This window comes from Phaethon aethereus (assembly GCF_964289735.1).
Source record: "Phaethon aethereus genome assembly, chromosome: 17".
In the NCBI taxonomy this organism is placed as follows: domain Eukaryota; kingdom Metazoa; phylum Chordata; class Aves; order Phaethontiformes; family Phaethontidae; genus Phaethon; species Phaethon aethereus.
The window spans coordinates 1,060,480-1,085,650 of record NC_138593.1 but is presented as its reverse complement, the minus strand read 5'-3'; the positions used below and the strand labels follow the sequence as shown (position 1 = coordinate 1,085,650).

The 25,171-nt window shown below is 59.1% G+C and overlaps 1 protein-coding gene across 1 annotated transcript in view; it reads left to right on the top strand.

The window, feature by feature from the left end:
• The window catches only part of SEZ6L (seizure related 6 homolog like), a gene marked incomplete at both ends in the record, with an annotated part of 44,945 nt that overhangs the window by 2,337 nt on the left and 17,437 nt on the right, over nucleotides 1-25,171 (top strand). The window lies entirely within an intron of this gene.

The following is a 25,171-nucleotide window of genomic DNA, read 5'->3' as shown; positions in this document are numbered from 1 at the left end:
TGTGGGAATGCGGCGTGTAAACACGGGGCGTGTGGGCAGGCCATGTCCAGTCTGGCAGCTGTGGGCAGAGGAGCGCAGCAGTGCTGCCTATGCTGCCCGGAGGGGGCTCGGGCCGGGCCGGTGCTGGGCAGATCCCCTGTTGCTGGGGCGGTGGGGGAACCGCTGGACCCCCGGGAGATCCAGGGTTTGAAATGGAGCCTGTCCAGTGCGGTAGCGGCGATGCAGACTGGTGTCATACCGGTGTCCACTAGAGGCTGTGATGGGACCAGCAAATCCTGGCTGAGGCTGCCGAGCCGGCAGCAGAATTGCAGCTGGGGGTGCTGAGCGTCGGGCTCCCCCGTAGCCCCGCCATCTGCGCTCCCCCTTCTTTTCTTCAAGGCGTTTGGGCACCTCCGGGCTAGCTGCCGCAGCGGAGCGTAGCCACAGGGATTCACCTGGCTTTGTGGTGAGCGCAGCACCACGGCAGAATTTTTCCAGACAATCAGGCGTGTCCAGCGGGAAGGAGAACGGAGCGTGAGCCCAGCGAGGGCTGCAACAAGAGCGCGGCGCGCTCCCGCTGCCGTCGGCAGCACCCCGAGCGGTGTCACCTCAAGCAACGAGATAAGAGCACACAGTCAGGCTGCCCGCGGGCTGGGCGGCCGGAGATAACGGGGAGCGGAATTTGTCTGACGGGGAGGTATCAGAGGCCATAACAAATGTCCCCTCGTCCTTCTCTCCTCCTTGGCAGAAAGAACGAGGAAAGTCTGCATCAGTAGCAACTGAAATGAATCGCTCTTAGCCCTCTACCTCTCCTGTAATTTTGCCTTTATGGATATATAAAGATGCTATTTAAAGCGTACGTTTTGTGGATGTTACAGCGTCACAGATGTTTCGTTCTATACATTTTTAACTGCTCTGACAATAAGGAATTTGATACAAGTATTTGGGGCTGAAGAGGCAGGCTGTAGACCAGCTAAGCTAAATGTGCTCGCCTGGCGTACAGAATGCCACGCAGAGGTCTTACAACAGCAAACTGTGTAAAAAGGGAAGCGCAGAACACATCGGTGTATAGTCCATCTCCTGTAGCTCTAAGTCAGATTTTGCTGGGTTCGGGAATTAACAGATCATAAGTCACAGATGAGCCAGTATGCACAGAGTTGTGGCAGAGCATCACTGGATGGGTGATGCGGGCGTTGGAAACGGCTGGTGTGAGAATGGCAGGGCTCTTCCTGCGGGTATTCAGGGTCAGAGCCGAGCACCGAGGCGCTTCGTTATCCCATTTTGTACAAACAGATTTTTTTTTTTAATGAAACGGGCTCTGTATGATTAAATAACACACCGCTTTTGATCTAGACTACAAGCAGCCTCAGAAATCAGTGTATTTTACATCCTCTGTCATTGCAATGAGTGCAGCTGGTTCCAGTGGGCTTTGGGGGGGGGAAAAAAAAAAAAGTCTAACCTCTGTGAGCAATACAAAAGTTATTTACTTGATGTGATTTTATTTTTCAAATATTTGAAAGTGGTTACTGAACAGTAAAATACGCTCCAAGGAAATCCGGTTACAAAACACAGACTATATTTTAATTAGCATAACATGCAGTTACATGGCTGGAACAGGAGCCTGCCAATAAATGTATCTTTCGGGAGTTCAGATATATATCTATAGAAAATACAGCGTGAGCACTGGCTTTCCAATTTTCCAGTCCATCAGGATGGATTTACACCCTTGTCAGGGGTAGGAAATTGCGGAATTCAGCGGTGAGACAGTTCTGTGTCTTTAACCACTTGACTTGCAGGCACAGGGTGCTCGGTAAGGCAGGAATGCGTCCCTGTGTCGGTGCAAGGGCTCACCCACCCCGCGAGCACCAGGATGCGCCGCGCCGGTATCGAACACGGCGCACGGGGCGAGCCCTGGGGCCGCTGGTGATACCCGGCCATTCCCCTGTGTTAGTGGAGCCAAAGCCGATGTTTCCAGCAGACGGCGGCTCGGGCGCAGAGACCCCGGGGTGCAGCCCCTGCCAGCACCCACGGCTTCCTCGAAGGGAAGAGGTGTTTGGCAAGCGATGTGATTCAGAGAGATGGGATGATATTTAACCCGTCCTAAGGTACAAACGCTGGACCCGACGGAGTTGGAGGTCTGTGATCCCAGCTGAAGCCGGGGACGTCTCCGGCCGGGCCGTACTGCCGCGCCGCGAGGCCCTGGGTCCGTGCTGCACGCTGCTGCCCCGGCGAGACCGGGAGCAAAGCGCGGAGTGTCAGGAAGGCTCTGGGGAGGCTGCAGTGGGGCCAGGGAGGGTTTGGCATCGCTCCGACTCAGGGTCCCACAATTCGGCTGCTGCCTGTAACTGTCTTCCATGGCTTTCCAGAGCCCTTCCCAAAAGGACCTGCTTCACGAGATCGTTGTTCGTGCTGATGTGCTCGCGAGCGATGCCCGTGTCGGGTGCAGGGAGGAGACCCGCGTGATAGAGGTGCCTCCGCCGCTCTCGCTGACGTCCGACTCGTGCGGGTAGCTCGGTCTGCATGAGCCCGGATGAAGTGAAGGAGAGACGCTCTGCAGAAAGCGGCCCTTCCCACCGAGGTGCCAAGGGAAGCTGTCCGTGCCGCAGGACAGGCTGCCAGCTGCCTGCCTGTCTGTCTCGGTTCACAGCTTGTTAACAGACAAGTCGTTAAGGATGTTCTTGCAGAGCCCCGTGGGGCTGCTCTGCTTTCCTCTGCGTCCTGCTCCGGTGAAGATCTGCCTGCTGCAGCCTTGTCCCGGCAGGAGAGGAGAGCCCAGGACAGACGGACGCTCGCTCAGGGAGCTTCTGCACCCCAGCCCTGAGCCCACGTCTTTCAGCGTCTCTCCCGGAGAAAGCGGAGCTGCTGGGGCAGGACAGGCCCCTCGCCCGCTGCCATCCCCCGGAGCAATTGCTAAAGCAACCGCACCACTGGGAAGATGAAGAAGAGGAATAAATGAACTCCTGATACTTGCAGTGACCCCCTTGTCACTCAGCTCTGTTATCTCTCAGGCTTCATCCGCAAGGATTTCAGAAATCAGAGGAGATCCATGGAGCCGGGCAGCTGGAGGAGCCGACCAGAGCCTGAGGTGGAAAAGGCAAAGCTGGGAAAAAGCTGGAGGAAGGGAGGCCCCTTTTCCATAACGGAGAGCCGGGCGTTGTGGATGTCTAGCGGAGCCTGCGGCATAGGCTTGATAAGCAAGCGCAGGCATTGCTTAGCTTCGACGTGAATCTACAGCTGTGGTCCCCGTGGTTGGGGGGATGCTTGAGCAGTCACGGCCGGTGCTTGTGTCCCGACACGGCTCGGTGTGCCCTGGCAGCCCTGGGACCCCCAAAAAATGGGGGTGCGGGTGATCAGGAATGGAGCTGCCGGGAGCTTTACAAGCTGGGGCTGCGGCTGGCGCAGGCAGGGAGCACTCCTCCTGCGCTTTCGAGAAGACGCTATTTCTGGCCCAGCGCCTCCCGTGGATGACATGGATGTGGGATAACAAACCCTTTGAAGCGTGTTGCTGTGAGTTAGCATCACGCCGCTGAAGCTGCCGGACTTGCGCCGGTCTGTAAAGGCCGGGACCCAGCCGAGCGGCCCGGTCCTCGCCCGCAGCCGGCGCCTGCGGGGAGCGAGCCTGGATTCGGCCCCGCGGTCCCGCTGTGTGGGCAGTCGCCCCCGGCCGGCTAGCGCCGTGGCACGGGGGACCCTGGCTGCAGCGCTCTCCCCGCGGTGGCGGGGGGCTCAGGGCTGGGGGCACACAGCGGCAACGCCGTCCCCGTGCCGGGGAACCTCGCCTTGCGCGGGGGGGACTGTGTTCCCGGGGTGCTGAGAAGCTGCTTTCCCCTCTGCTCCTTCTTTCGCTTGCTAAAAATCGTGGCTGTGGTGCAGCTGAGGCTGAGGTGCTCACAGTGCGGGCAGAGAGAACAGCCCCGACTTAGCCATCTTTTTTTTATTTTCTTATTTCCTCCTTTTTCTCTCCCTGGGGAGAGGCCAGAAAAGCAGCCAACCAAAAGGGACCCGCGTGCTGGCTGAACCCAGAGCTTTCCTGACGCAAAGCGAGGAAGCTCTGCCTGGATTCCCCCGGTCTGCCTTGTGCAGGGACAAGCACAGATTTGTCCCAGCCTTTCTCCCTTTTCCTGACCCCAGTTGCCCGGCGCCTGCAGTTGAAGGTGTTCAACCCCTGGAGAGCCCAAGCGACTGCCCCAAGGGCAGGGCCAGGGGCTTGGCTCCGCATCCCCTCTGGCAGGGGCGAGGGGTGCAGAAAGGAAAAGGGCATTAGCCCCCCGGCACAGATGGCTGCAGCGGGAAGGCACAAGGGAACTTCATGGAGCCGAAAGCCAAGCTCCTGGCAGCAGCGGGGAGGGAACGTATGAGCAGCCTGGCCACTAAACCCAGCTCTGGAGGTGCGATTCCAAATGCAGAGCTTTAGTCTGGGAAGGAAATTTGGTGCCAAATGCAAAGGCATCCAAAAATTCAAGTGCGACAGAAGGAATATCTGCGGGGCTGGTACCGGAGCAGTGTAATCCGCTCGGCAAAAAGGATTTTCACGTCTCTGTCCATCTCACTGTCTCGCACACTTGTGTATTACGTGCCAAAGCAAGGACCCGTGGCACCGGGAGTCGTGCTCGGGAGAGGCGGCTCCGCCGGGGCAGCCCCAGAGGAGGGACAGCAGACGCGCTCCGGGGCTGCGGGGGAGTTTCGGTGTTGTGCTTCAGCCCAACAACAAGGGAACTACCGCAGGGACCCGGCACTGCGTGGGGAGCTGGGGCAGGAGCAGGCAGGAGCGGGCAGGCGGCTGCCGGTGGGAGCGGCTCTGCTGCCGGTCCCCTCCGGGCAGGGAAGGAGAGGGGACGGCAGAGCCGGCTGGAGGGGTCTCCAGCGAGGTCTGTGGCAGTTGCTGTTGGGGCTCGGTGCCGTTCTGCGAGCAAAGCAATAAACTGATGAAGATATTAAATCAGTCTGAGCATCCAGGCACTAATGAAACAGGAATAACGTGGAGGGAGTGGGGGAATGTTCTGGAAATTGGTCAATTCGGGGTGATTTCAGAGCTAGTCAGAACGGCTGAAAATATTTAAAATTCAGGAGAGAGTCTCCATCTGACTTTTTATGGTGGATTAATGGAGCATGTCAACATTTTGAGGATGAGATCCTTCATCTCGGGTAGATCGGTGGCTGGGGGATGATACCAGAGGACACCACTTCTCATACCCCCTTCACCGCCTTCCTGCAGCCCTGCAGCTCTTCCCCCGACAGCGGGGCTACGTCACGATATGCAGGAACTGGGCTTGCGTTTTCTGATGATGATTTAATTGCAGTTTCAGTAAAAAAATCAGGCTATTCCTGACAGTCCTAAACTTCCATTTGCAAAGATACCCGGTCCCCAAACTGAAAGACTACTCTCGCATGAGCCCTAACAGCCTCCCAGTGCTCCCAGCACACCAGCAGCATCCCCGTCCGCAGCCAGGAGCTCTGCAAATACAGATGTTAGCAGGTGCTAACAACGTTAAAAACCCAGGCTGGCCTGGCGCGGGATGCAACACTGCGCTCCAGCCCTGAGAGCATCCTCAGAGGCGTCAGACTATTCCCAGCACCGTCAGGGTTAGTCCGCTCCAGCCCGGGCACGGGGCTGGCCGAGCCGCGCTGAGCGGCGTTCGCAGAGCTCCTGGCTGCGGGCGGGCATGCTGCTGGTGTGCTGGGAGCACTGGGAGGCTGTTAGGGCTCATGCGAGAGTAGTCTTTCAGTTTGGGGACAGATCCCGGGGCAACGCTGCCCACAGCAGCCACACACTTGCAAAGCCACCCCAAAACCCGGCAGCCCGAGACGTGGGAAACCTGCTTTCCAGCACACACAGCCCCCGTCAGACAACTTGGTTCCCTTTGCCCCTTATCATCCATCCAGATTATTCATGCAGCAGTTTTTAAATTGCCGTTGGATACTATATTTACATAAATATGTGAGCCAATGAGGTCTAAAACCCTGGTGAGCTCTAAATGGTGTATTAGGTTTTGGAAAGAGGATTTTATCAATTTACTGAGAGAACAAATCAACAGAGCAGAATTTACAAACCCATCAAAAAGCGAGGTGACAGTTTGGAATTAATCCTCTGCCCGAGGCACACGATGCATCTCCACGAACATCTCCCAGCATAAATATATTTCAGAAATAGTGAAGGAAAATGTAACTTCTAACACCTTTGTACACTGCTGGCGGAACGGCTGCAGCGTCATCGGGGAGATGAATGGAGCTAATGTCATTGGGAAGGTGCTGCCGCCTTCCGCTTTATTTTTATCCAAGACTCGGTCCCCAGCCTGCGTGGAAATATTTCAATTCGTCTTTGTGCCAGAATTTCCCCCCAAGAAAATTTCCCCCATAATCTTTTTTCCTCATTCATTCTTTAAAAAAAATATAATATGGTTTCTTTGCGCGCAGCCCCCCGCTGCTCGGAGCCAGCGTGTCGTGGGGGCCCGAGTCTGTCAGGTCCCCCGGGTCGGACACCGGTGCTCGTGGATGGCTGCGGGACAGTAATGGCACCGGCTGGGGCTGTTCCTGCGCTGGTAGGCGCAGGGGTCAGGGGTGTCCTCGGGCTCGGCGGGACGCTGCGCCGTCCCTGCCTCTGTCCCGGGCCGGCAGCAGCACCGGCGTCCGCGGAGCAATGGCGCGGCTCGTGCACCAGGAGAGAAAACAGCTTCTGGTCTCGCAGCCCAGCACAGCATCCTAAAGGCACAAAGGTCCCTGCTCCCCCCGCGCCCTTTGATCCGCACCGCCGCGAGAGGCGGCGCAGGATCCGTGCCGCCCGCGCCTCTGTGCAGAGCTGGGGCTGCTCTCCCGAAAGGGCTTTAGAGCTGACGCTTAGATGAAATCAGTGAGGCAATTTCAATTAAAAGCCAACTTTTCAGGCTATCTAATCAAAAAATATAAAGGCTTCTTTTCAGCTTTTGTTTCCAGTACGCAGAGGAGCCCGTGCCTGCCAGCGGCGAAATGGCTGTCTTTATTGTGTAGATGACTGCGAAGGACACAGGCTGTGTTCCCATTTAGGAATGCATTGAAGCTTTCTTGGAATTCATTAGGAAAGGTATGGAGGGAATGGTGCAGCAAAACAAGAGCCCTTGCAGCTGCAGCCTAACACGCTCCTGTCTGCGAGAGGGGGGACGATCAGCCCGCTCCCCCAGCAGCAAGTCTTTTCAGTTTTTCCACTGCAAAATGACTTTTACAACATCTAGATTCAAAAGTATTTTCCATTCCGTTAGCCGGGGCTTATCTAGAGCCTGCAGCGACAGGCAAGCTGCGCCGCTGGTGTCGCAGCACTTGCTCTCCAGCGTCGCTGCAGCTGCAGTCCCGGACAGAAGCCGCCACGTCTCCTCGCTACGACCTGCCGGACACCGCCCGAACGGCTCCGCTAGACGTCAGCGCCTGCGCCCATCTTCTACAGGCTTTCGCTGCTCTTGCACATGCCCGAAACTCGCACGGAGCAGAGGTTTCGAGGCTCCGCACGCCCACCAGCCTGCACCGCGGGCAGAGCGAGGGCAGAGCCATTTCAGGGTGTTACCAGCGTGGCGAGGGGCTGGGGGGTGCTGGCACGGGCGCAGCACCGCGGGCGGAGGCGTGCGGGTGCCCTGCCTGCTCCAGCAACGGCACGGCCGCCGCTCCGTTGCCCTCAGCAGCGGCGAGCGTCTGCCTGGCTCCCCGGGAGCCAAGGGATGGCAGAACCAACAGCTCGCTCTGCTCACCGGCCACCCGGCCGACACCCCACGTTTCCTGCAGGCTTGGGCACCGTCCGTGCCTCAGCATTGCGCCCGGAGCTGGAAAAAATATGCCAGCCTCGGGAACCGGCACGACTGCTTGCTTGCAGCCCCAGCATCGCCACGCTGCTCTCCAGCCCGTGCAAGCCAGAGAAAAGCAGCGCAGCAGAAACACGGGCGCGCCGATGAGGAGAGGGAGGTGCTGGGCTGCCAGCGGCTCCGGGCAGTCGGGAGCTGCTGGTGAAACACGCTGGCGAGATGCTGCGTGGTGCAAACGGCCCCGCTCTGCCGGTGGGATGCGACGCAGGGCGGCGGCAGCTCGTTGTCGCTCACTGGTACACGGCCGCTCAACTGCAGAAATCGCATCAAGTCGTGGCACGTAACGTCTCCTCGAGGGACTCGGATGATCCGAGCGGGCTTCCGTGGGCAAGGGCTGCATTTTTCCACGTTTCTGCTTCACATGCACCAAATTGACCTCACAAGCAAAGCCTTTCTGAAATTACACAGCATTGCATCTTTGATCAATACACAAAGCCTGAACGAACAGCAAAGGCAACAAGGCTGCTTAAATTCAGGGCTATGAGCCCAGAGCTGGAAAAAGCATTCAGCTCTGAAAAACTCCTTCCCAAGCCCTCCCGGCACCGTTCCCGGCTACAGCCCAGAGCATTCGCTGATGGAAAATACATGTAAGTTCATGCTGAACCTGCTGCTGCTCTCCCTGCCCCCGTGAAATCAGCTGTTGTGTTTCTCATGAGCCCTGACCCACGGCTACGCCGCAGCTGGCAGGTTCCTGCTGAGCACCCGCAGCCACAGGCACAGGATGCGACCATCATTCCAGGGAGAGCAATGCCCAGGGAGGTGCTGAGCCGTGGGGCTGTTTGCAAGGGGCAGATGGTGAGGTCTGAGCCTTGGCAGCCCCCGCGGCCGCTGCCCTCCCTCCCTGCCAGCTCAGAGCGGGACCTGGCGTACCGTCCCCACGCAGGCACGGCCCCGGTCCCCTTCAGCAGCCGCTGGTCCTTCCCTGAGCATTTAATATTGCGTGTCAAAAAGGCACTCCTTAAAAGCAGATTTATTTCTCAGATGTGCCTATTTTAATCACACTACACTGCTATCAAAAAGTACATTAAAAATTACGATTACCCTGTAGGAACATAAACAATAGCAGCAGTAGGAAAAAAAAAAACTTATCCAAACCGGATGACACACTGTTTTTTATGATTTGCTGATTCGTTACCTGCTGGGAAGAACAGACTCAGGTATGTCCTCGCCGTGTTTCCCAGTCAGCAGGGTGTGTGAAAAATAGTACGGCCAGGAAACACGCACAAACGCCAGTGATACGACACACGTGTTTTACAGGCATATGGGAGGAACACCTGACAAAGCCCCCTCTCCGCACGCCGATTCAGATATCAAAGCTTCTCTGGAGAGGCTCGTCGAGCGCGGCCCCTCCCCGAGCCGGAGCGGCACGGCGGCTGCGGTGCCACACGCCGCCAAAGCCGCTTTGATGGGAGCGGAAAAGCTGCAAACTGAGGAGCTGCTCCCGAGAAGAGCCCGACGCTCCCGCAGCACAGCCGTGTCCAGCCCCATGCCACCCACTCCCCAGCACCCCCACCCGGAGGTAGGGCTGGGGTGAAAACCAGCTGCAAGGGCCGGCATTGATGTGCTTTCTCGTTTAACTCGGCCCAGCTGTGATTAATGACCAGAACAGGCAATCGTTTACGTATTTGCGTTTTCTGATTTTCCTATTTAAGGTACCCTTGGGGACGAGGGAAGGAGAGGTTGCTGAGTCCCTTAAAGGGGAGATGTGTTTCTGTGCCCCTCTTCGGCACCCCTACGCTTGCTCCCGCTGCCGAGGGGCGGTGAGGTCCCTGGGGGGCACAGCGTGCCTCCCCTGGGGCGGGGAGGGAAAGGCGAGAGCACCGGGAGCCGGCCGGAGCCTCTGCGTGGGCACGGGGGGCAGCGAGGCATCCCCACGCGGGGCGGGACGCCCCGATGTGGGGGGCACGGGAGAGCGGCGGGGAGTTACTTCCAGCGAGCCGCTGCCGCGAGGCAGGACGGGAGAGGCAGAGATGTGGTCTCTGCTGCTTGCCCTGGTCCAGCCGGAGGACCAAGTCCTCTTTGCTTGCTAACGAGGCACTTTTAGCCTTCTGCTTCTCCATTTTGGGGGAATACGGGGGATTCCTGGGCGTGGCTGGTGCCCCAGCAGCGGGGGACCGGGTGCCCCGCACCTCGTCAGGCTCGTTGGCTGGGCGCGGCGGCCGTGCGCGCCACCGCCGCCCGAGCAGCCCTCCCGCGCTCTCAACAAAGAGCCTGTCATCTTCGTTCCCGATGTACTTGCACCCCCACAAAGGCTATCATTATCCCTTCTGATATAATTAAGATCAATCAAATGGAATAATAGAGCAGAGGTCAAGGAAGGCTGCTACTTCCTCAGGGAACAAGGGGCTGCTTTCGTCAGAAATACCAGGGAGCCAGCTTAATTGTTCTAAATTTCAGAAATTATGAACGTGCCTTCTAATTGCGTGTCCTCCAGCACTGGAGGGAGGAGGGACCCACGAAAGGCTTTGTCTGGGAGCACAGGCGCTGCAGAGCGCGCTCGCCCTGGAGGCACTGCCCTGGGGGCTGCTGTCATGGAGCAAGGCGGCTAAATTAGCTTTTTTGGGGGTCTGATGGGTCATGCCACCCATACCCGACTGGTAGGAAACGCTCTGCCCCGTGCCCGCCCAGCCGGTGCTGTACGGGCACGCGCGGGTGCGCAGGGATGCCGAGGCGGCCGGAGCCGGGCTGGGGGCCCGGCGGGGCTGGGGGCTGCACCCTGCCCCGTGCGCGAAGGCGTCGCTGCTGCTGGCCGGGCTGGAGGACCGTGCTTCTCTCCTGACACCCTGATGGCTAATGAAAATATATTTGCTATCTGTATTAATTAAAATAAAGTGCGGCAGCTCGTCATTAGGCTCTGTGGGAGAAGCCGTACGTAGGTTATCATCACCCGGCGCGACATAGTGTAGAAATGGAATTAGTTCTGCCGGGCCATCTTTAAAACACGAATCACTGATGACTGATACAGCTGACAATTAATTATATAAAAAACAGTGCCGCTGGAAACGAAGCGAGGTCTGAGAGGAGCACCAGCAGCAGCCCGGCTGCCCTCAGTGGTGGACCCGGGGTGGGCTGCGCGCCCGTCCCAGGGTCCGCGGCAGGGCAGGGTGGCGAAGCCTGTGCCAGCCCCAAGCTGCTGCTCTGCCCCCAGCAGAGCGACTCCATTTTTGTTGAGAAATAATTTAAAATAATTTAAAATTTGAATTTTGTATTTCTTCAGCCAAATCTTGTCTGAAAACAGGTTCCTTTCTAAAAAAGTAAGCCAGTGCGCTGGTGCATCCCACGGCACGGTGAGGCTGGACACGCGGTGACGTGCCGGGCGCTGCGGCTCCTGTACGGAGCTGAGCAGCGGGCTGCGCCGGCTGACACGGGGAGCTGCCGTGCTGCCAAACCCAGAATTGTTTTGACATAATGAGGATCCGGCAGCTGAAGTGCAGTTTATTACTTTCTTTAGAGGGAAAATACTAAGTAATGGGGGAGGTGACTGGCTGACAAACTGCATCACGTCTGCCTGGCAGTGTTCGGGGCTGCTGCACGGCGTTCGGGAGCAGAGCGTGTCCTGTCCCTCGGCCACGTGCGGTTTCGAGCCGTGATCCCTCCACTTGGCCAGGGCGCACCGGGCCGGCAGCCGGCGCGGGGCGGGCAGCACCGGGCTTTGCCCTAGTTACTAACAGCCTCCGCGGCCCAGACCGTCCCCGTAATCGATGGAGTCCAATAACTGTAATAACCACAAACATCAGTAACCCAACGCTTCTCCTGCCTTCCTGATTGCGAGCAGCGGGACTGTTCGCAATCTGTCAGGAATCATTAGGCGCCAGAGCTACATAATTTCGGAGGAGTACAACAGGGGTCTTTTCAAGGGCACTACGCAGTAGCAGGCAGCAGCAGGCAGCAGGCGGGCAGGTTTCTGCCTGGCCTCAGTGTGGGGAGAAAATGCAAAGAAAAGCATTGCTTGGGAAAAAGTTCTTCCCCCCTCGTTCAGGGACGTGCAGGCTGCGGCCATCAGCGGGACACACGCCTGGCCTGACAAACCGACTGAGCAGAAACCCCCTTCGTCCCTGGGGAGGGAGAAACGGGCCGTGCACGGGGGCCGGGGCATGCAGGGGATGAAGGCACAGCCTGGGGTACGAGGAAACCCCAGCTCTGTCCCCCTTCCCTCGCCCTGAGCATCTCCGGCTCTGCCGGCTCTGCCCCGTGCACACTGTGATCGCGGGGTGCTGCATCCCCACGGTGGGAAAAGCCCAGTTAGTTAGGCGGGAGAGCGGAAAATACCGTGTACCGCTATGCCAGGCTTCTCCCGCACCACCCTCATTGCTCTGAGGCACCTCTGTGCCCCGGGAAGGTGGCCAGGACCCGGTGGGCTTCAAATCCCATGCTGAGAGGCCCCTGGGCATCTTTTGGGGTACTCCAAAAAAATACGTGCTTTTGGGGTACCCCTGGAAAAACCCGCATGAGGAGAGCGGCCACGGGCATCAGCGGTGCCGGCTGCGCCCTCTCCTCGCTGCTGTGGGGGAGGCAGCGATCTGACCCCGAGGAGGCTGCCTCTGCTCGCGCCGGAGCTTGGACCAGAGCCACGCTGTGATTCCTCTTACATCTTGTGAAAGAAATATAAAGCGTTGCCAAACAGCTTTGGCAAAAAGCAGCTCAGCTCTCCCCCATGCCTTGCAGTCGACGCAGAAGCTGTGCCGTTAGCTCCGGCAGGAACCAAATCCTCCGGCCCCCCCAGCCCGAGGAGCGCAGGGCAGCAATGCTGCGGCACAAACACGGGGCTGTTCTGGTCACCCAGATCTCTCACATTATGTTGTCCTTTCATATGTTCCATTCTGGAGTGGAAATCGAATCAAAGCAAGCTGTGAACACGCTCCAGACAGGTAGAACAACATACGGAGGTTTTGAATAGTCAGGTAATCCATGGATGTGACTGCCTGGAAGTGGGAGCGTGAATGATTTATAGCCAAGCAGAGAAATAGTCATCTATTATAATTAGACTAAACTTTGTCTCTCCAGACGTTTTACGGCTTTGTATCTTGTAGTTGTTTCCCAGCTCCCCCCAGACGCAGGCAGTTTTAACTAAACCCAGTGGGCAGTAGCTTGTGCGGTTCCGGTGTGCCTGGTGTCCTGCCTTACAGCAGGGCTGCTGAAACCTGGGCTGCATCCCCGCCGGGGTTCCTGCATCCCCGCCGGGGTTCCTGCATCCCCGCCGGGGTTCCTGCATCCCCACCAGGGTTCCTGCATCCCTGCCGGGGTTCCTGCATCCCCACCAGGGTTCCTGCATCCCCGCCGGGGTTCCTGCATCCCCGCCGGGGTTCCTGCATCCCTGCCGGGGTTCCTGCATCCCTGTCATCACCGAGGGCAGTGATGGGGCAGAGCAGCACCGGCACCCAAGGCGCTGGCGTGGCGTGGCAGGGGCGAAGCTGAGCGCAGCCCGGCTGGGGCAGGAGCTGGCAGGAGCCTCCGTGGCTTTACGGCAGAGAGCGGGACACAAGCTGCGTTTCACGGGGCTGACCTGCTCCCAAAGAGTTAATTGCAGCACTGGCTTCTCAAGATCTGCTCCGCTGCATCTTAACAGTGATGGGAGATTAATTATTTTAGTCTCAGATAGCTGATTAGAATGGGCTTTTTGTATCTAAATATACTCTCTCTCTTTAGGAACCCATTTCATTTTATACCCTGATATAGATGACTAGGCTGGATGATTGGTTGAGAAAGAAGGAGCTTCTCTTCCCCCAGTTCAATTTGTATCCTGAAAAGCTGCCAAAATACTCGGTTTCCTCTCCCTGGGCAGGCCCTGGGGAATGAGCATCCCGGCCGCGGAGCCCAGGAGAGCCACAGGATCGATTTGCCTTCGCTCCTTTGTCCTCGTGACGAACCCCATCCAGAGCAAGAGCACGGCAGGTCTCCCCCGCCCCGGGGTGTCCGTGTTTGGTGCTGGCTGGGGCCAGCCCGGGATGCATCTGGCCAAGGTCAGAGGTTTGGCACCGGGAATTTACCAGGAAGACTAGAAAATTCTACGTGAAACTTTCTATTTGCTCCTAGTGAGGCTCAGCTTTCAAAAAAAGTGAATTACTCCTTGAAACCACCCTGCTAATTTGTTTCAGACAGGCCTATCTGCCCATATCAAGGCAGAGACCATGCCTTTCTTACATTTGATAGTACAAAACTGCAATGAACTCAAATTAACATCTGCATCAAAGTACCGCTATCTCTAATGGCTTTGCTCCCCTGCTCCATGGTCCCCACCGGCCCGTGCATCTCTGCTGAAATATCAGGATAATTAATCACACCCATCAGCCAGGGAGGCAACGGCGGCCGTACCAAGCCGGGACAAGTCAGCACGTGACAGGTCATATCGTTTCCACGCTGTAAATCTCTTGATTCCTCTGTAATTGGATGAGCCTCTTTAATTCCTCTTCCTCGTTAGCTGCCGCTGCTCCTCCCGCCGCCGGGCAGCGACCCGGCTCGCGGGCGCTTGCATCCCTTTGGGAAGGAGTTGGGCTGGGTTTATCCCGGGGGATCTGGGGGCACTGCCAGGGCAGCCCCCGTGCCAGGGGTGCTGCCGGCGGGCGAGGGGTGCCGGTGCAATGGGCACAGAGGGGCTGGGGCATCGTGGGGACACGGGGACCCACAGGCAGCAGCTCCCAGAGCGAGGGGGAGCATCGGCAGGTCTCCCCGAAGCCCCAGGAGCCGCAGGTGCCCGCGCAGCGCTGGCGTGGCCAAAACAAATGCCTGAGAGTCAAAGTCTCACTGACGCCAGCTCTGTGAAGAAGCACTGGGGAGGAAAATCCATTTTCCTCGTAGCTTGGAGAAGTGTGTAATTTCCAGGCATCTGTCAGGCCGCTGCGGATCGTTAGAGCAGTTACGAGCTTCTCCAGAGCACAGAGGGGGAGAGGTTTGCAAGTTTAATTCCCGTATGCCTGCCGGCGTCCTTGCTCCCGAGCAAAGCGAGTCAGGCACAAACAGTATGGATTTGCCAGTAAAGCGGGTCTTTGCAGAGCATTTCACTGTTGAAATATTACCCCCACCTGCAAGCAGTCCCTGCTGCGGAGCCCGAACCCACCGCTCCCACCCGTGACCGCAAACCCCCTCGCCCACGGCCGGTCCTGGGGGCTTTTCCACCTGCCGCAGCCCAGAGCCGAGGCCAAGCGTGGGCACGGGCGCCTGCTGCCACCCAGGACCGTGTCCCAGCCCGGTGCCGCTGCGATGCAGCAGGTCCCCGGGCATTTCGCCAAGCCCCGCGCTGGCCACGGGCAGCAGGCGCCGATGAAGTGCTTTTCCTCTCGTTCGCCTTTGCTGACGAAGGCGGGTTTGCCGCCGGGCGCAGGAGCCGCGGCCGGCCGGGCAGCGGGGAGGAGAGCCCGGTCCTTCCCGGCCACGGCTCCTCGGGCTGTGCACCGCTGCCAGCACCCTTGCCGGTAATGAGGGGTTTCCATGGCAACCCTATCTGAGCGTTGCTAGTGACACAGATGTAAATTTTAGAATGAAATATTCAGACCACAGTCCTAGAAGCATAAATAAACCCCTGCACATGGCCAATTTAGCAGCATTTTAAAGCAGTTCGGAAACTCCCCGGGGCCACAGGAATCCCCGTAGCGTTAGGAAATTCATGAAAAGGGAAGGAAAGGCGCGCTGAGCCCGGCCCGCCCCGGGAGCCCCAGCGCCCCGCCAGGTCCCCGGCCCGAGCCCGGCCCCGAGCCCCAGGGCAGGACCAGCTCGGCGAGGAGAGGCGCGGAAGACGCGGCGCTCGGGCGCTGCAGAGGAGGGACGTCCAGCCGCCCGCGGCGCCGGGAGGCAGGTAGGTCCCGAAGCTCCTTGACCTCTGCTGCAGCCTCCTGCCGAGCAACGCCTGGCCGTCCCTCTTCGGAATTATCTGCCTGTTAATTGCTCTTTGGGACAGCTATGGTGAAGACGGGCTGGCCAGCTCCATCCACCCCGGCCAGCTGCGGAGCCCCGCACACCCCACTGCGCCCCAGAGCACCCCACTGCGCCCAGCGCTTATCTTTCAGAGCCACCTGCTTTGCACAAGCACTGGGGATTGCTGCAGAGCACTCATCATCCTTGAATGCGTGACGTCCGCGTCTTTCCCGCAAGCGGGACCGAGCGCTGGGGTCTTGGGGCTCCCTGCACCCCCGGCCCGTCACCCCCACGGAGCAGAAGGACCCGGGGACGGGCACCGCTGCTGCATCCCTTGTGCCACTCTGGGCACTAAACCACAGGATAGTTATTTTCCGTTTTCGCCGACTGCGATATGAACGTTCGGATGAAAGCCATCCACGAGCCTTGCCGCTCCTGCCTCGCCGGCTGCAGGTGGCACAAAATAGCCTTTACGCAGGAGGGCGGCTCAGAAACGCCCGACGCGACGGGCAGATGCTGCTCTGGCTGCAGTATCTGTGCTCCCGCGTGGATGACTCACCGATGATCGGGCTGCTACTATTTCATTTGCTTATAGGTCGAACTGTCAGGATGCTCTTGAGGAAAACTTTTTTTTTCCACTGGAAGAACTCAATTTGCTGAAATTGTAACTGCAGGAAAGAGCAGGTTTCATGTCTCCTGTTTGGAAACACATGGCTATCTAGGCTCTATCGGTCTGTTTTGACAGTTTGAAAGTGAAAGACTGTTTTTATTCAGGTTTTTCTGCTCTTCAAGATTCAAGGCAAAAATCTTTTAAAATCTGAAGCCAAACCAAAGCATCTCCAATCCATCACACCAGAGCATTTTGACGGACTCAACCTGCTTTTTTTCAGATCCCTGGTTCTCACTCAAACCCTCTTATCTTTTTTTTTTCCCCTGATGCTGAAATCTGTACAGTGTGTGCTGGAGATCGGCATGGGATGGAGGTCGGGGAGAGCACAATGTGCACGGGACCCCCGCCGCCCCTTCCCACCTGTGCAGCCCTCCATCGACGCGGGGTTGCATCGGAGACCGGCCCCGACACCCCTCTTTTATCCGAGCTCTGGATCAGCCCCGTGTGAATTCACAGAAGGAAGTTTTGCGTTTAATTAGCAACTCGCACCTTCCCGAGCGGCCGCCGTGTGCTGAGGGCCAGGCTGGAGAGCAGCGGGAGAGCCGGGGCAGGAGCTCTGCACGCCTGCCAGCCGGGCAGTGAGGGCAGCGGCACGGGCAGCGGCACGGGCAGCACCGCCCCTGCTGCCAGACTCGGCCCCACGCACCCCTGCCTCTGCCTGCAGGCGGATGGCAAGCTCTCCTGGCCAGGCACTGCTGCCTACGGGCATGCACACCGCGGCAGGCGCAGCAGCCCCGTGCGGGCGCAATCCTGTTTCTCCCATTGCAGTGAGCGGCAGTGCCCGCCGGCGTCCTTCATCAACCTGGCGGTGATCAGTAATTCCGGGGATTCAGCCTGCGCGTTTGCTCGCACGCCGTCACGGGCTTCAGATTACCTCTCTGCCTGCATGCACCACAGGCTTCGAGGAGATAAAGGAAGAAGCCTCTATCTTTGGGAAGACAGATTTGGCCAAATCAAAGTGACTGCAGCGTCCCGACAGCCCGGGCTGCAGCAGCGGCTGCCGGGCTCCTTCGTTAAGGGCAGGATCAGCCCGGCACATGAGCGGCTTTGGTGGGCAGGGAGCCCCGGCACGGGGTGGGGGCAGCGCCAGCCAGGGCATCCCGGGGCTCAGCCGGCTCGGTGCTGAGGGAGGGCACGGCTCCAGCAGACCTGCCCGGCCTCGGCATTTTGCTCAGCTGAGCCTGGGAGCGGAGGGAGCCTCTCCTCCAGAGCACATCCTTCACGCCGCGCGAGCGGTGCTGGCCAGCGCGCGGAGGCAGTTATGCTCATTACGGCTATTGATTGCCCCGTTTCACCTGCCGATGGAGCCCGCGACAAGGCTGAGATGAACCATCTGCTGGCGTTCATTGCTCTCCTCAGTCCCCTCTCCTCACCGCCTCGATCCCCGCTGTGCCATCCATCTCACCCTTCAGAGGACCTCATTCAAGGCAGGGAACACAATAAAAAATTGAACTATACTCTGCAAATAAATCAAGGCAGCATCTTTTCAAAGGAAAGCTTATTGCAGGTCCCCAGCTGGTTTGCAGGAGTAGCTCTGACGGCACAGAGAAACCCTGAGCGTGGGTTCCCCGTACCAGGGCAGTGCCACGTGCCATTCCCAGGCACCGCCCCCCACAGAGACCCCCCTCCCCAGCCACAGTCAGCTACCCCCCTCACCTGACCTCACAGACACACAAAGCCTCGTGGTCTTCACTGTCATCCCTGCGGCTCCCGGGCACCCGGCATGTCCCACCGGCAGTACCCATCCGGGGCAAGAGGATGCTGTGCCGCAGGCAGCCCACCCCAGAGTGGCACGGCGTGGCGTGGCATGGCATGGCATGGCGTTGTGTGGCGTGGCACAGACTGGTGGATCTCCTTGGCAGCATCCCCTGACTTAGAGAAATCCTTACAGCTCCCTGCAGAGCCGGCTGAGCCTGCAGTGGGGCCCCTGGGAAGCCCTATGCCCAAGCCAAGCCTATCCACCTGGGCCTGGCTTTGTCACAGAGCGGGGCCAGCTGCTCCCACGGACACTTAAAGGGGGCTTGTTCCCAAGAGCAGGGCACGCCCTGAGTAGGGCAGCCCCCCCAGAGTGGGGCACCCCCAGAGCTGGCACGGGGCTGGGGGTGTGCAGAGGTTGGGGTGCCGGGGGTGCAGGAGCAACCCCTCAGGGAGGGCTTGGGCGAGACGTCTGCACCAGAAGCAGCTCTGGGCAGGATTAGCCAGTCCCAGCACACTGCCAATCCGCCTAAGCCCGTCACACAGGCAGGGCACGGGGGCTGAACGCCGCCATTAATAGCATCCGTATAAGCTTCTCAGGGTTTCTGGTATAATCAGATCACTAAAACCTTCAGGATGGTAACTACTGAACTCGTGCAATCAAGCCGCCATCCTCCGGCAGCCTGGGAACGTGCGCTCGCAGCCAGGCAGCGATAGCATCGGCATTAGTAATGGGAACCCGGCAATACAGCTACTCATGGTTTAGCTCTTTCAGGAGCACAGCAGCAAAATGAGTGCTTTATGATTATTTCAGCATCCTTTTATCAAGCATTTGCAGTTCCCTAATTCCTCTAAGCCCCTCTGGCTGAGATACCGGCAGGAATCAGATTTTCCCGGCTCTCTCCAGCCACCGCACCTCTGGAGCAGCACACCAGCGTCTGCCATCGCCGGCCACGGGGCACGGCCCTGTCTCCCCAGCTGGGGCTGCGGGGGTCCCCGGGACCCTCTCTCATGGAGATGAAGCTTTGGGGCTGGAGAAGCCATGGCAGGGGAGGTCCCTGCACCATGGGGGCCTGCGGGAACGATGTGGCTGTGCAGCGAGGCCCCGGGAAGGGACGTGGGGACTTGCCGTGCTCCAGGGGCTGCCCAGACACGCTCCGCTCTGCCGGCGGGGTGGCTGTGACGGGAGGTGCTGGTTTTCCTGCATGCTGGGGCTGACGCTGCAGAGATCACCATTGCTGGGGTTGGCCCAGGCACCGTCCCCCAGAGCTGAAGTAACGGGCGGTGGCTCCTGCCCTGATGCTCAGCGCATCCCTTCGGGCTGCAGGTATCCCGCAGCTGAGGTCCCAGACGGACCCCGGTGCGGCACCGTGCTGGCGCCTGCCCTGCCGACCCAGCGCAGCCCCGCGGGGGTCCCCAGCCGGTCCATCCCGGGGGACACCGGGTGTCCCTGGGGCCACCCCGGGGCCTCGAGCGTGGGCAGGGACCGCGGCGGTGTGGGCAAGGCGCTTTGCTGCCAGCTTCTCCCAGCGCTTTGAACGCTGCATTTCCCATCCCCTGCTGCTCCGCAAAGGCTTTCGGGGCTGGACCAAGCTCCTCTCTGTGTCCTTAATTGCAAGCCCCTTGATTGCCGGGGGCTCCCTGCGCAGGCACCGGCACAGCCACGGCTGTCACCAGCAGGGAAGGTCTGATGGCACCCCGGGTTTCAGTGTGGGCTTTGCTAATTCGAGTTGCAGAAGCTGCAACCTTCGTCTCCCTGCCATGCAGCACCGGATCAAAGGCAGAGTCTGGGGGTGCCCTGTGCCCAGGGGCACAGCCGGGCCCCCCTCGGCGGGGACGCTGCAGCCACCGGTGTGCCTGAACACACCGAGTCCGCCCTGTGCAAAACACAGCCAAGCCGCTTTTTGAGAGGGAACGCTGAAAAGCCTATTTGGCTTTTATGGAGAACAAGAGCCGATAGCGTATGATATTGTGGCAAAGGGGAGAGCTTGAGCTCACATTTAATTAGTTTTCTTTCGCTCGCCTGGCCTTGCAATCTCATTCACTGTTTTGCTTAATACATGACAGTTCGATCAGTTAATGCGCCTGGACCGTCATGGTAAATTCCAGGCCACAACCCGAAATCTGTCGCTGCGTGCACACAGATCATGGGCAATAAGCAGCTTTATTTCTGAGTAGCAAGAAGACAGAATTCTTCAAAGAGTGAGATAAAACTATCCTAAATGGCAAAAAATGGGCTGTTTGCACCTGCAAAAATATTGTCAGAGCAATTAGTTGTTCTTTGTATGGGCAGAAGGGTAACAGAGCACAGACCCCACTTACGTTGGTCTTTGAGGTCATTAATTTTCCTCGTGATAGCAAGTTTCAAAGAGGCATTTGTACACGTTTATATATGTTTAAGTGTGCCTTTGGTGCCAAGGGCCCTCCCTGAGTGGCTGACGGTGCTGCTTGGGTGGCTGGCTGGTGCCCTGCCAAGTGCCCAGGTCAGTGCTGCGTCTGGGCGAGGGGAGACGCTTTGGCAGCCCCTGCCCCTGCCTGCCCTGCCTGCCCTGCCCTGCTGCCCCTCCTGCCCCGCTGCCTCTCGAGACCCCCGTGCCATCACCCCAGCCCCGGGGACCGGGGCTGTGTCCCCACCGCCAGCCCTGGCCGGCGCGCAGCCCGCACGCTCCCACGCGCAGCACGGCACGCTCGGCACCCGTGCCCTGCAGAGGAGCAAGCGCTTCCGACAGCGGCTAAGTATAAATTGTGGAGGAGTGAAAGCTGGTTGGAGACGTCCTCCCCAGAGCCGAGCTTCCTTCCTCCGTGTTTACATGCTGGTATCTAGGCAGATCCCAGAATAGACCCGAAGACGAGCTGTCGTTTTGCATTAAGGTCACTTGTGCTCCAAACTGCCCGGGATGTTTCTGTCCCATCTTGCAGGAGCAGACACCCATGCCAACGCCGCTGCGCGGAGCGCAGTGCCCCGGGTGCCGCGCTCTGTCCGGGGGGAGCAGGGGCTGCGGGGCTGCCCGCGGAGCCTTCTGTGGATTGAGAGAAGCCTTTCTAGTCCTGAACCGCCAGTGGAGTGCTCCTGATCAAGATACAAGATAAACCCCATGTACATCTTGATAGCATTCACTTCCTCCGGAGCTGGTTTAGCAGATTAGATCAAGGTCAAACGCATTCATTTCTCTTCCACCGGCTCAGTGTCTCCAGATCGATCGCTTGTGCAGAATTTTGGCAGCCAGGAAGGGTCCTGCTCCGCCTGCCCCAGCCTCCAGCCGAGCATCCCGTGGGTCCGGGGTGGTGGCGGGGAGCACGGGCATCCTGCAGCGCTGGGTGACGTTAAACAGCCTCGTCCCATGCTGGGGGTGGGCAGCAGAGAGCGAGAGCCCGGCTGTGGGGGCACCCCACGCAACGCGCCCGCGCCGGCACCGCTCCCTGCCTGCTGTTACAGTAAGAGGTTTGCATCTCAGAGCAAATCCACAGAATTGATTCTAATCACCGGCGGTTTATTCAGCACGCCGGTGGCATTAGGTGGCCGGGCTGCGTCGCTGTGCTTCTGGGAGCGGGGAGCCTCCGGCGATGAGTGCGAGCCACGGGGCGCTCCCGGGCTGGCGGCTGGCTAGAGATGCACCAACGGCGCTCGGGCAGTTTCAAATCTCGTCTCACACCGTGATTACCCCGTAGTCCTTGGAGGTGGGAGGAGGGCTGTTTGCATTCAGATCGGTACGGAAAGCGTCTTGCCAAAGTCCGCCCTGAGCCTAACAACAAATACGGAATCCTACAGCAACCCTTCCTTAGGGACGAGGCTGCTCCAGTCCGCTTCACCCGCTCTGTGCTTTTCCTAAAGCCTCGCTCACGCCGGAGAGGCCGTGGGCAGCGACACCCCCTCCGTGTGCCTCTGCCCCCCGGGAGGGAAGAGCTGGTGGTTCCCTTCCCAAGACGGGCACCGGACACGAGCGAGTGGAGGAAAGCCAGCCGCAGGGAGGGGAGCGGGCACGGGGCTGTGCTGGGGCCGGGGGGTCGTGAGGCAGCGCCGAGGCACGGTGCGGGAGGCAGCAGGCAGGGCTGGCAGCCCCCATCTCAGGGACATGCTGGAGCACGGCTCCGGTTTGGGCGTGGCGATGCAACCTGGAGCTAAATCGTTAATCGCTTCTTTTCCGGTAACGTGGAGTATGCTCTTATTAATCACCGATGCCAGGGCCCCCCTGCGCCTCCATCTCCCCGCTCCAGCCTGGCTGGGTTCTTCGCTTCCCTGAAATACACATTTGCCCTTTACAAACTAAAGCATGTTAAGTATCTCATTACAGAGTCGCTATACAGAGTGTTTTATTTCATGCTTTGTTAAGGACAGAATCGTTTAAATGCATCCTGGCAAAGGATCTAATAAGAAATTAGTCAACTTTCTGAAAGCATAAAATACGGTTTAACGGCAACATCCGTTAAGAATTAGAGTTCAGATGACAAATAACCCGGGGATGCTGTTTTGCTGTTTCTGGTAACACTTTAAGGACTCAGGTTCCTGCAGGAACACCCCGACTGTCCCACTGTGAGCTGGTGTCCCACCGTGTCCCACTGGCCAGCGAGCCCCCTCCCCTCGCCTCGCCTCCTCCTCGTCTGACAGCCCCATTTTCTCCCGTAATGGAGAAACCGTTTCGGGGCAGAGCACCAAAACCGATGAGTTGAGCCGCGGCCAGACCAGCGGCAGTGGGAGAGCAGCAGCCACCTGCCCGTCCGGGCTTGGGCTGGGCGAGGAAGCCTAAAGCAGGCGAGAGCCCTGCAAAACTTGTCAGGGAAGGAGAACTGATGCTGGCACTGCCTTGGGGACCGATTCCCCCATCACCCCGCGGCACGATGCCCGTGGAGGCCAAGCTCAGCCCGGGGCAGGACGGAGAGGGAAGCAGAGACACTCAGGGACGAGCGGAGGGTGCGGGGGCTCGCGGGCCAGCCCACCAGCAGCATGCACGGGGACCCCGAGGCACCCAGCCTCCCCAGGGGAGCCGGAGGAGACTGTTCAGAGCCGACCCAAGTCGGCGCTTGCAGATGACGTGTGTGAAACTTCTCCTAATGTGCCAAGGGAACCGGCTAATGAATTTGCCGAACCACTGCTAACTAAAGAATTAATTTTTGAAGTCATGGGAATTGTGACGGGAGAGGGGTAGCTGGGACTGGCTTGCCTGCGGCTGGGTCTGTGGCTTGGCCGGCTGAGAGCGGGGAGCGGCGGCCTGGGGGGGGCACGGGCACAGCCCCGGCTGGCGCGGGCACCGAGGCGGGTAACAGCAGCCCATGCAAGGGCTCTCCGGGACGGAGCGGCAGGAGCAGCCCGGGGACTGCGCTGGCACAGCCTGGCAAGAGGAGAGGCGAAGCGCGCCTGCAGAGGAGGGGAAGGCTCCCACACTCCTGCAGTGCACTCACTGCACAGACCTGGACAAAAGTACATCTCCAGCCTTGGACAAGCAGATTTTGGAAACTCCACCCTTCAGGCTAACTCTCGCAGCCTTTGCCTTTCCCTGTTGCGTTCCGTCATCATCAGTTCTTGCCAGAAACTGCTTCGATCTTCCAGAAGATGGAGTGAAGTCAACATTCGGCAGGCTGCTCGTTTCCTTCTGTGCCGGCAGCTTGTGCCCATCCCTCCCGCCCCGCAGGCAGCGGCCACCCCCTTAGCAGCCGGGGATATCCCCCGTCCCACGGCATGTTCCCGAGGGTGACGCTGGGCTGCTTTTGCTGCAGAGCGACCATTTGGAGCAGCAACCACTGCTTATCCTTGCAAAAGCTGCAGCAAGAAGGGTAACTGCTTGGTTATAAAGGGTGCTGGCAGGGACCACCGGGACATTCAAGGCCAGACTCTGCCACCCCATTGCCACTGTGGGTCCCTGTTCTCATGTGGAGGTGACGGTGCCGGGGTTCTTGGTCCGTCCTGGCAGGCACTCACGCCTTATGGTGTATGAGCCCGAGTCCTGTGACGCCTCTGATCCAGCACATCCAGATAATGCCGGGGCTGGGCGTTACGTCATGCATGTCAGCTCCGGGTGAGCGCGCACCTCTGCAGAAAGCAGAGCGGGTGCCCGAGTGTTTCCAGGATCAGCACTTAAATGTGTAATGAGAGGGAACAGCTGGATGGCACAAACACGCTGGGGGACCCGCAGCACGGCCAGGGATCATGAACAGCATACGAAGCGGCCGCGCTCTGCGGCGTCACCGCCGAGGCGGGTTTAACATCCCCTACAACTTTCTTCTCTGTCAGGAGTCCTCCGTGCAGAATGCTCGGGCAGGGCCGGGGGGAGCGCGGCTGATGGCGGGGCAGGAGGAGCACGGGCTCCCCCAGCCTGGGCAGCGCCGCGCAGCAAAGCCGGGCAAGCTCCTCGATGCTCGCCCGCTTCCCCGTCCTCTGCCCAATTCTGCCCCGGCGCCCGCGCGATCAGCTGCAACGAGACCGCGGTTCTGTGCTTAGGGCCGAGGAGCTAAAGCAGCTCGCAGCAGCCGAGCCCTTGTAAACCCACCGCTGCGCCGGAGCGGCGCTGCGCCGGGCTGCACCGCAGTGTGCCCAGCGCGGCGCTCACCGGCTGTGCGACAGCACAGCTGATGCTACGGTGTCAGAAGCAGAAGTTGAAAGGCTTTAATATCACAGGGTGATGTAAAGGGCGGTTGGACTCTGGCGGAACCGTACTCCCCCGCGGCAAACACCCTGCAGTGTCCCTGTGTTTCAGGTTTCACATCCAAAAGCTCCTTTCTCCCTTTTCATTCTGGTCCCACCTTAATTACTAGAATTTGAAATGCAAAAAATCAAGTTAAAAGTAACGTAAGCATTGTGCTTTTGTTTAAAGCACCCGTAACGCTAATTGTAATGAAGCGAGCGGGGCGAGCCAGAGGTTTATCGTGCTTTGCTGGAGTCTGTCTGGCAAACTGTGGCTGCCGCTCCGGTCCCCCGTCCCGCGGAGACCCGGCACCGCGGCGGGCACGCATCCTGGCTGCCCCCGCGGCCACGTCACAGCAGCTCGAGCTACTTTTCGGAGCAGGTCGGTGCCTTCGTTTGCAGGGACCCCCCAAGGGCAGGGACCCCACATTTCAGGGGCTTGGGCTCCAAACCTTCCCAGGGGAGCTGAGGGGGCTGGAATGACGGTCTTTAAGTACCGCGCATTAAGCACCTTCCCTGGCAACTGCTGTTTCCATGGAA